The sequence below is a fragment of the Syngnathus floridae genome, chromosome 20 (genome assembly GCF_059516105.1).
Source record: "Syngnathus floridae isolate MCC-2025c chromosome 20, RoL_Sflo_1.0, whole genome shotgun sequence".
Lineage (NCBI taxonomy): Eukaryota > Metazoa > Chordata > Actinopteri > Syngnathiformes > Syngnathidae > Syngnathus > Syngnathus floridae.
Window position 1 is genome coordinate 8,175,415 of NC_142432.1, and position 11,898 is coordinate 8,187,312.

Genomic DNA, 11,898 nt, shown 5'->3' on the forward strand with positions numbered 1-11,898 from the left:
CGTATTTATATATTTATTATAAATGTAATATTTATTTATATAAATGTATTATTTATTTATATAAAGTCCGGTCCGCGAAAATATTTCTGACACACAACCGGTCCGTGGCGCAAATAAGGTTGGGGACCACTGATTTATGTTATTCAGCCGTGCTTTGATTTGAGGAAGGGTGCTTTATTTTGAAGGCCGTTTTCAGATGATACCATTTCAAACCATTAAATCTCCTGACTCTAGAAGTCAATGTATGGAACTCATTGTCAGTGAAGCTCCAATTATTCCACAGCCATAGTGCGCCCTCATGCGGTTTAAAGTGAAAGTAACATGTGAAGTGATCAACTATACTAGTAAGTAAGTAATGTGTTAATGATCATGTAAAAATCCGTGAATAATTTCACATATAAGTCGCTCCTGAATATAAGTCGTCCCCCCCCACCCAAACTATGAAAAAAAACGCGACTTATAGTCCGAAAAATACGGTACTCACTTTGTGTCAAAGACGCACACAATCACAGCAACATACTCAGTCGATACCAGCAACCTTTAACTTACCGCTGAGCACAAGTGAATGGGTATAATGTCTAGACCCCGAATGTAAGACGACCCCCACTTCTTCAATCTTATTTCAATAAGAAAAACATCGTCTTATATTCGGGCCAATACGGTATTTAATGCATGCCTGATGTTATTCTAAATCACGGACACTGCCAAAGGTGTCTAAGAATATCCAGTACTTGATTATATCTTATGTTTTGATTAATGCTTGAAGTAACGTCGTATTTTCCCTAATGCTAGACGCCAGCCTTGGATTACTATTGAATGTTCTGGACAGAAGGAAAATATTTTGACTAACAATAAAAAGATATGGTTGGAAGCATGATTAAACTAAGAATGTGGCAAAGTTAGCAAGTAGTACATGGAGTGTCAAAAGAACAAACAAACAAATGCATGGTAAGTGCTGAGTAAGAACTTTGCATAGTCAGGGAACATTAACGAATTGAGGATGTCACACACAAAACTTCAGATAAGTCCGTACAAAATGACAAAAGAGGAAGGATGATGAATGGACGAGGTCCGACAGTGTATGTGCAAGAATAGAGGAAAATGTTTACAGGAAGGTCACTTGGAGATAAAACCAGCAGAGGTGCCAGAGGGAGAAGGCCAGGAGGAAGACAGCCAAGAACCCGGGCCAAAGGTGATTGCCAAGGCCGAAAGACGGGAAGGAAAACAACAGCCCCCACCAAGTCAAACACACCGAATCCCCCATAATCAGCACTCACCCCCACGGAACCAGCTCTCACCCAACCAGCACCCACTCCCATGAAATCAAACCCTTCTGCGAACTTGCCCCACCCCCATAGACTCATCACTCATCAAACTCGGCCCACACCAGCATGTGCAACTGAATATAAGCTGATCAAAGAACCTTAACGTTGCCTTTTCTGAATGGAGCCTTTCTGCTCAAGAAGCATTGTCAGGTTCAAAATCAGTAAAAAGGATCAGCAGACAAAACCAGTGAGGCAGAATGTTGAGTCTTTTCTCACGAGGAGTGCACCCAGACTTACAGCAGTCCGACTACACTAAAAATCTGTTTTACACTCCTCGCTCTTTTTATTTGGAAATGCCCTACCCACAGTGTGAGACGATTAGCCCTTAAGGGGGGGGGGAAAGAGATTGTGGCTTCGTCTCGTAAGAAAAGAAACAAAAAGTAACGCACAAAGTGTTGCGTGCAGATATGGCTATATCAGCAAAACAGTTTAAGCGATATTCCGAGAGATAAAAACAGAAAGTGACGTTCTTTAAGGAAGATCAGAAGGTTCATGACGCATCGTTTGACGTGTTGTTTTCACGATCTGTTCTGGTGGACGCTGAGCTGTCAGCAGCATCTTGTTTGACACAACCGTCATCTCGCCCCTGACCCAGCCGTAATCCTTCTGTTCTGTTGTACAAGATAAGAATAAGCAAGGCAAAGCAGCAAGCATACTGAACAGTAACATTGTGAATAAGTACCGTATTTTCCGGACTATAAGTCGCTCCGGAGTATAAGTCGCACCAGCCATAAAATGCCCCAAAAAGTGAAAAAAAACATATATAAGTCGCTCCGGAGTATAAGTCGCATTTTGGGGGCAATTTATTCGACAAAATCCCACACCAAAAACAGTCATGAACGAGCAACAACAGGCTAAACGATAGCAACAACAGGCTAAACGATAGGTATGCTAACGTGACAAACACAAACAAAGAGCTGAGAACGGGCCTGACGTAACATATAGAGTGATTAAGGACAACTATTACATGAATAACATGTTTATAAAACCATCAGTGTCACTCCAATTCATTAAATAGCAACAACAGGCTAAACGATAGGTATGCTAACGTGACAAACTCAAACAAAGAGCTGAGAACGGGCCTGACGTAACATATAGAGTGATTAAGGACAACTATTACATGAATAACAGGTTTATAAAACCATCTGTGTCACTCCAATTCATTAAATAGCAACAACAGGCTAAACGATAGGTATGCTAACGTGACAAACTCAAACAAAGAGCTGAGAACGGGCCTGACGTAACATATAGAGTGATTAAGGACAACTATTACATGAATAACATGTTTATAAAACCATCGGTGTCACTCCAATTCATTAAATAGCAACAACAGGCTAAACGATAGGTATGCTAACGTGACAAACACAAACAAAGAGCTGAGAACGGGCCTGACGTAACATATAGAGTGATTAAGGACAACTATTACATGAATAACATGTTTATAAAACCATCGGTGTCACTCCAATTCATTAAATCCATCGATCGTTCTTTGTCAACAATGGGTGCGCACGGCTGAGGGCGCTTGCACTTCAAAATATTCCACAGGCTCATATAACGATAGATAAACTATATTTCAAATAACTATAATACAAGCCAATAATATTATCAAACCATCCGTGCACTTTAATTCCATTAAATCCATCGATCAAATTCCTCGTCCTTTGTCAACATCGCCGCGCGTGCGCCCTGACGTCAGCCTCGTCTTTATTCCACAGATCTACTATATAACTATATTGTAGCGTTAACAAAATACAAGGATAGACGTGGGTTTGGTAAACGGCTCTTTATTAAACAAAACAAACTTCCAAGCGTGTGGCGGCGTGGACTTCCAGACAGACCGGGCGTGCGTAATGGCCATGTCCGAGCCCCGCGCACCGTTCGCGGACAGCCACTCGGCCGAGCGCCGGCCCCCGACTAAGCGGAGACCGGGCGCGCGTAAAAGCCATAATAGTTTTTCAAACCTTCTATGTCACTCCAAATCCTTAATTCCTTCAAACTCTTTGTCCTCCGTGTCACTTAGAAATGATCACCGCTAATGATGCCGGTAGTCCTTGTGTGGGCACTTTGTATGTAAACAACCGGCGCGCCGCGCTACTGACGTCACTTGAAATAGTAATCCATTGGTACATCACGGTTCTCCAAACTTTCTTTCTGCTGCTCGATTACTGTTTTCAGCTGCATATTTTACAACTTGAAGTTTGTAACCTGCAAAATATGAGTTTCTTTTTGGTGCCATTTTTCTTAAACCCACCCAGTTGATGAGTCACGGCCAACGGTAAAATTTAGAGCGCCCTCATCCAGTTTCGTCTGAAAATATAATTTTTTTTGGTTGTTTTATCAAAGTCAAAGTCTGCTTTACCGTCGATTTTTTTTTTTTTTTTTTTATATACTAAGACACACAAAGAGATTGAAATTACGTTTCCACTATCCCTCGGTGAGATAGTACACATATGCATACAAGCAACACAAAAAAAAAACCAAGAAGGCACTAACAATGAATAAATAAGAGTGTTGAATAAATGATAAATAAACAAATAATAATAAATAATAATAATAAATATAAGAGGAGCAAAAATGGAGCAAGTGTACATACAGCAGACAGTGGACTTGGATATGGTGCTTTAAAGTGTTAATTGCTTTATTTGATGTTTTCTCTATATTTTATGTTTTGAATATGTTCAAGATAAAGATATAAAAGCATGTGAAGTGATCAACTATACTAAAAATAACATGGGAAGTGGTCAACTATACTTGTAAGTGATGTCTTAATGATCAAGTAAAAATTTGTGAAAAAAAACATATATAAGTCGCTCCTGAGTATAAGTCGCCCCCCCACCCAAACTATGAAAAAAACCGCGACTTATAGTCCGGAAATTACGGTACTCATTAGAGAACGCATGATAACATATATATACAATTTTTCTAACAAGCATTGTCGCACGAAATTGGATAACAGGTGATTGGCTCTGGCTTTTGCCATGTGGCGCGGATAGCGCGCTTCCCAAATTGTGGACCAATTCCAACAAAACCTTTCCGATACGCTTCAGGGACTAAAGAATTAACTCAGTATGTAGTTGTTGGCTACTGTTCAGAGAAATTTTCATTGGTAAATCTAACGTATAGATGTCTTAATGTTTAGATAAGTTCCATTACTTGTTGGACTGGTATTGTTAGCTTTTCTGATGCTTTAAAGTGAAATATCACTGTTTACAGTTCATTTCAGGAGGAAGCTGTTATGTTGTTCTTGGTGCATTTCACCCAGTTTTGACAAACCCCTTATTAAGAGTTAAATTCAGCTGTTTTTAAAAGCGTTAATATTTTTATGTCATTTGCAAAGACGCTGTGGATGTTTCACAATTGTCAAATCAGCCAAATAAATGTTGAATTAAAATCATGTGTAAAATTGCTTTATTGACCCAAAGTACTCCTAGAATAAAAAGTAGATACAGTTTTAAAACTTAAGTAAATGTAACATATTTATTTCGACATGTGATAGTCCAGTATATGATTTTTTTTGTGGTTTGAACTTGGGTTTACTATTGCATTGACTTAAACTTTCAAGTAAATCAACTCAATTTTATATTTCATGGTACTCAATGTAGTTGAGTAGCATCTACTTAATTTTTTCAATTACATTTACTTAGTTCATGATGTAAATGTGAGACTCTCAACGGGATCACCAATATTTGAGTGATGTTCCATTTATTTATTATCTTTCTGTGTGTTCACAATTGTCATGGTGATCTTTCTGGTGATTTCTTAACTAGGTTGGATGTATTTTTTTTTTTGTTAACGTTGATTTCTCCGATTGCCCAAAAAGGCACCACCGCGATCAGTTAGGCTGTTAGGGTGTTCAAAAAAAGGAAAGTGACGTACCGACGTGTGAAAAAGGCGGCTCTGTATGGGAGAGAAGTTGAAGAGGAATAAAAACACCCTTGAAAACCAAAACTTGCCCCTCGACGTGACTCGGAGCCGCAACATAAATATAAATTATGTCATAGCTTTCAAATTTACTCAATATTTTTTAGTGTAAATTGTTACACAGATTAAAATGAATCGAGCACGGTTAATTTTTTTAGAATGAAACCGAGACTGTACGCCAAGCAGTAATCACTCTTAACCAGTAAATGGCGGTGTACATTTTGAAACCCAGCTGGCGTTCAAGCCGATTTGTAAAAAGATGAAGGTTGCCGTTAGCTTAGCATCCAACGCTTCAAAGAGCGACCGTCCTTGTTGTCGTTGAACTTTCTACAACAACCTCTTCTTAATATTGAGAGACTTTTGAAAGGAACCTTCGAATGTGGACTTAAGCCCTCAGCTCCATTGGGGGAGCACCAGGGTCGATCTCAGCCGACTGCTGTCTCCATGAAGATTCAAAACGAACTACTCCAGTGGTCGAAGCTTTCACAGTCCAAGTGAAGACCACTGTGGAGGACCACAACCAGGCAACTTCTCCACTGTCAGATAGGAACGATATGGAAACATCTTGGAGGAGCAACAAAGACTGTGGAGGTGATGACAAACATTTGAAATGCTGAGACAACGTTTTGCAAGAAGGAAATTTAACAAACATGTCCACAAAGCCACAATTGTATTACCTGTTAGGTTTCTGCGATCCAAACTGTATTTGTGTTGCTCATATCCTGCAGATGTCCAGCAGCTGATTAGCCATCAAGAAATTCCAAAGCTCCACCATGTTAAAGAGGAAGAGGAAGTGACATACCCCTCCCACTTCAAAAGCGAAGAGGATCATCCAGACCTCGCCTACGTTAAAGAGGAGGAAGAAGAGGAGTTTAATGTCAGCAAGTTGCCACTTAACATCATCTCTGTAAAGAGTGAAGATAATGAAGCACCTAAACGATCACCACCACCAGGCAACCTCTTAGCGCCGCTGTCAGAAAGCGACGACATGGAAGAACCTTTATAGAGCAACGAAGACTATGAAAGTGAAGACAAACAGTCTGGAACTTCTGAAAAGCAGACAAATCAGAAATTGGTTAAAAACAATTTCAGCTGCTCCATTTGTGGTATAAAGTTTACCCGAAAGCCAAACATGGTGGCGGACATAAGGATACACACAGGAGAAAAACCATTTAGCTGCTCAGTTTGCACAAAAACCTTCACGCTAAAAGACGGCATGGTAAAACACATGAGAACGCACACAGGAGAAAAACCCTTTAGCAAAACTTTCTTTTTTAAGCAAAGCTTGAGAACACACATGATTAAACACACGGGAGAAAAAACTTTGAATTGTTCAACTTGTGCTAAAACCTTCTCTTATAAGATAATGAAGTGAATTTTGAACTTTAGGCGTATCTGTATGTTGCATTAGATGATCCAATAGTAGCAGTAAGACTATCAAACTATATTTGCTGTACAGAGAAGCTTTAGTTTCAGTAATGGATAAGTACTTAGTAGAAGATAGAAGGGCCAGTTGTCCGTGACCAGGGAGAATTCAGTTTCAGCAATGTGTGCAATCCTATAATAAGGTAAAGTGGCTGTTGTCGTCCATCACCAACAGCGCTGGTCAAGATCTCCTTTTTAGGACTGAAGTAAACTGGTAGATTGAAAACTACAGCTGTTACCCAAAGCCGTGACATCAGCTTCTTGTCAGGTATAAAAGCTACGGGCCTGACAAGGGGGGGGGGGGGGGGGGGGGGGGGGGCGTTTGTCGCTCTAGCGGGTGCCAGCGGTCTCTCATTCCAGCGGGGGCTCGCTCTAGCGGGGGCGTTTGTCGCTCTAGCGGGTGCCAGCGGTCTCTCATTCCAGCGGGGGCTCGCTCTAGCGGCGGGCTCGCTCGCTCCCTCTTTTGGGGGGAGGGCTTTTTTTACATCCATGCCTTGGGCCACTCAACTTTTTGGAAAGACTTCACTCTGACATCGGTTGAATAAAATCTTTTCCCAATCAGCCGTGGTCCCTGAAGTGCTTATTTTTCTGGAAACAGCCACCGACCACCGAGTGTTTTTTGAAGACCAGCGAAGCAACAAAAACCATATACCACAATAAGCATGGAGGCACACAGGAGAACGCACTCAGGAGAAAAACCTTTTATTTGTCTGTTGTGTAATAAAACATTCTCGCGAAGCACACACTTGGAATCACACACGAGAACACACACACAGGAGAAAAATCTTTTGTTTGCCCGTTGTGTAATAAAACTTTCTATCAAAGGGGACATCTGGAATCACACAGGCGAAAAACCTTTTGTTTGCTCATTGTGTAACAAAACATTCTCCCAAAAGGCACATCTAAGATTGCATATGAGAACGCACAACGGAGGAAAACCCTTTGCTTGCTCAGTTTGTGGTTCAACATTTTCTCGAAAAGAAACCGTCAAGTCCCACATGATAATACACACGGTTTTAGTTGCTCATTGTGTGACAAAACATTCTTTTTTAAGCAAAACTGGAGAGCGCATATGAAAACGCACACTGAAGAAAAACCTTTTAGTTGCCCGTTTTGTAATAAAACATTCTATCAAAGGGGACATCTCGAATACCACGTAAGAACACACACAGGAGAAAAATCTTTCAGTTGTTCGGTTTGCGGTGGAAGCTATGCTCATCCTAGCAGTTTAGCTGCACATACGCAGACACATAATTAAGGGAAAAGAAATGTTTTACAGAAGTCACATGAATATTATAACAATGGAATTTGTATTCTTCTGAAAAGCTGTAAATTCTCCCGTTCTGGGTGTGAAAAAAATAAAGCTGACAGAATTTTATTTAGCATTTTGTAAACACTTTCGATTTACTTCCAGGTAGGCTGACAATTGAGGTTAGACTCGAATCCTCATTAGCCATGATTTTCGCTGATTTGTGACCAAAAGCTGTACTCCTTACAAACCAATAGGTGGCGGTAATGCGTAGTTCACTTTGCGAACCGCTAGTAAACACGAAGAAGATGACGATCGGAAGTGAGTTTACGTCAGCATCCAAGTGTACTACAAAGCGTGCATTGTTGTCCACACACAAGCACATACGAATACACACAGGAGGAAAACCCTTCAGTTGCTCAACTTGTGGGAAAGCCTACGAAAGGTTAAGCATGCATTACACACGGTAGAGAAACCTTTTGTTTGCTCCGTGTGTAGTAAAACTTCTCAAAAAGGGATCACATATGAGAACCCTGGCTCAGTTTGTGGTCCAAACGTTTTACATTAAAACAGGCATGTCAAACTCAGTTTGGCTCTGGGGCCAGATCCAGACTTTCTGTTCTCAGGTGGGCCGGATCAGTAAAAGAATGTCAACTCCAAATATTTTGCTTTGTTTTTCAGTACTATGCTTTATCATTCAGCCTACATTTGTAGCCTACCCTACATATTATAATCACGGATGACAAGGAATCTTTTCTAAGCACAACACATTTTTTTCACAAACAATGAAAAAAAATGATTTCATGGTTCACTGGTTTATTTTAACAATGAAGTGAATGCAGTTTTACATCTGAACCAACTCACCACACTTAACAAACTCAAGTGGGAGCTATGAAAAAAATATTCTCGCCTTAATTGCCGTACTGCTTTGAAATAAATAAAAAAAGAAATACAAAATAAAAGTTATAGCAGTGCATGCTTATACTACATCCGATCAAACTACTAGGCTGGGCCTACTGAAGCTGAGAATATACTGCACAATATTAACTGTCTTTAATATGAAACCAGATTAATCATGTTTTTAATGATCTGTATTAATGAGTGCAAACAAATTTTGTGTCATCACACTTTTTTTCTCTTTCACTGCACTCCTGCAGTCTACTTGCTGCTACTGGCTCCTGAAACTTGGGATCTTTTTGCCTTCACAAGTGTTGGATTAATTTTAAGTGAAGCCTTGGCCTTCCAGACCTGGAGGCCTCGCCTTTACGAGTTTATCTTTCCTTTGATCTAGGTTCTTCCTTTTTAGTGATAGGGATGTCTTTTGATCCCTGTCAGCCATTTGTATCCTTCCTGTCCTTATGTTGTCTGTATGTTTTCGTTCCCGTAAGAGGCCTTCACTAACAATGAGCAGGGCTCATTTGCATAGGTGACATGTTCTTTGTTTGATTCACAGGAACTTCATTCCTTTTAGTTAGCTGTAGGTTTGGTTCATAGATTGTAGTTGATCAGAGCTGTTTTTCTTTGTCAAGGGTTATATACAGTTAGAAGTAGTTGCATAAAAGTTATCCCATATTTACTCAATGTTTGTTTAAGGAACTGCATACCAGTTACCTCACGTTTGCTTAATGTGTGTTGAGGTGTTTAGGACAAGTTACTTATTATTATTGTGAGTTAATTTACCAAGTAGATAAAGTTAGCAAAGGTTTAGTTGCATTTGTTCCACAGCAAAGCGGCAATCAACGTGCTTCAAGGTATTTGATCACAGTCGAGGACGAGTCAGCCAACTGTGAGGGAAGACGGCTGGTTGAGGAAAGACAACGGCCTCTGCAGGGGTCACGAGCCAACAATGAAGTGCTAATTCACACCACACTACATTCTTTAGCTAATCAACGTTGCTACAGACACAATCTCCCCTCCCTTAGTGTAGCAACGCCTCTGTAACCAGGGCAACCATAACATTAAAAAGAGGGGCACGTGGAGTAAGGACTCAGAACTGATGGAGGTTGTAACTGAGATTGCTTTCTCTATCGTTCTCCTCGCGAGTAAACCTGTTCTGGTTGTCTTCTCCTCTTCATTTCAGCGAGTGATTTAATGTCTAATCCTATTTAGACCTAACAACAAGTGTATCAATATTGGGTGTCAAATCCTGAGTAGCAGCACATTTAACAATATCATTCAAGTGTTTATTTGTTAACCTTGAGCGCTGCTTTGTTTTATTATTGTTAATTACGGAGAAAACCTGTTCACAAAGATAAGTAGTCCCAAACATGGATAGAACGTTTGCAGCCATGGCTGTTAATTTGGGGTGACCTGGCACGAGATATTGATAAAACGTATCCAATCCCACGGACCCAAATTTATCCTTCATAGCGGAATCGCACTGCAAGTCAATAAGCTCGAGTTGAATGTCAGCTGGCATATCAGAAGGCTTCACTGTAAATGGCGAGCGAAAAAAGCCACATTTGTTCTCAAGTTCACTGAATACCTGAAACCTCTGCTCAAACTCTCGCAGAAAATCTGTTATGCTGTCTTTATATTTTTTATATAACCTGGTGATCCTGAAAGGGGGATCCTTCCATCTGTGGTCCCTTCTCAAGGTTTCTCATTTTCCCCTGGCAGGGGTTTTTTGAGTTTTTCCTTGCCCTTTTGGGAGCTTAAGATCAGGGGATGCTTTGAGAATAATTGTCAATTTTGGCTATGTGAAGCCCTTTGAGACTGTTTGTGATGTAGGGCTATACAAATAAACTTGACTTGACTTGACTTGACTTTCAAATCATTATCGGGACGGTCCGGTGCCTCCGGACGAACAGCTGTGAGACAAGAGAAATGCGCAGAGTAACTTCTGTGAATACATAATGCTCAGTCCATTTTTCCTTGAAAACTCTGCACTTCGTGTCCACTTTTCTTTTTTTTGACAGTGCCATTTTGGGAAGGGTGTGTTGACCGATAACTTGTGGTGAATTGTGAAGCAAGATTGACGGTTTGGTTTTAGTACTAACTCGTGTCAATGCCGCTGGACGTGAGCTCTTTTATACATTTACTGCCCTCCCGTGGCCGGAAGGAGCACTTGGTTTGTATTTATTTTAAAAAAATCATAACTTTTGCTAGAAATGAGCTAGAGACTCGCTTCTTTTTTTGGCATACTCAGAAATTTATGCCGGGCCGGATTAAATGATCCAATGGCCCGGATCCGGCCTGCGGGCCGTATGTTTGACATGCCTGCATTAAAACATTTCAAAACGCTTCCAAGTGTTTCATTTGATGTGTGGGCGCCTAGAGAGGTCATTACACAAATACATGTAAATGACCTCCGCTAATAATTAAATTGTCTCACCCATAGCTGATGTTCGGGGCTGCAGGATCCACAGCAAAGTCCCTTTAGGTCAGGGGTGTCAAGCTAATTTTTTTCGCGGGCCGCATGGTAGTGATAGCTTCTTTCGGAGGGCCATTATGACTGTCAACCCAAATAAATGTATGAGCACCTCATATTAATATACAGTAAAAGCTACAAAACAAATAACTCGTTTTCAAATCAGACGAGTAAAAACTTGTCAAATTTTTTTCATAAAAAAGATATTATTAAAAGTGAAGACAATTTGCAATTCTAGTAATGACACATGAATTTGATGCACAATTTGTCTTCGTGGGCCACATAAAATGACGTGGCGGGCCGTATCTGGCCCCCGGGCCTTGAGTTTGACACATGTGCGTTAGGTTAAGTAGTAATGGTTTTTCAGATGAGCTGTATACTGCAGTATGCGCCTCTCAGGCGACAAAAAAAACTGAATAAATAAATCAAAAGTAAAACGTAGCCAGTAACGTAAATACAGTTATCCAACCAAGGACATAGTGTGGAAAATCAAACGCTAACAGATAACGTGAAATTCACAGATATGGGGAAATTCAGATCCAGTAAGTAAAAACCGTGCCACCATTTGGTTTTCCCCACAGGTGTTTCTACTCGAGCAGGTAAACGAG

General features: G+C 40.5%; 1 pseudogene across 1 annotated transcript; it reads left to right on the plus strand.

Annotated features, from left to right (window-relative positions):
• The first annotated feature begins 5,561 nt into the window (after positions 1–5,561).
• Positions 5,562–8,187, plus strand: LOC148381192 (uncharacterized; annotated as a pseudogene). Its single transcript, XR_015854731.1, has 4 exons — positions 5,562–5,837; positions 5,975–6,505; positions 7,362–7,952; positions 8,178–8,187. The product of XR_015854731.1 is annotated as an uncharacterized LOC148381192 (transcript).
• Positions 8,188–11,898: the final 3,711 nt, after the last annotated feature.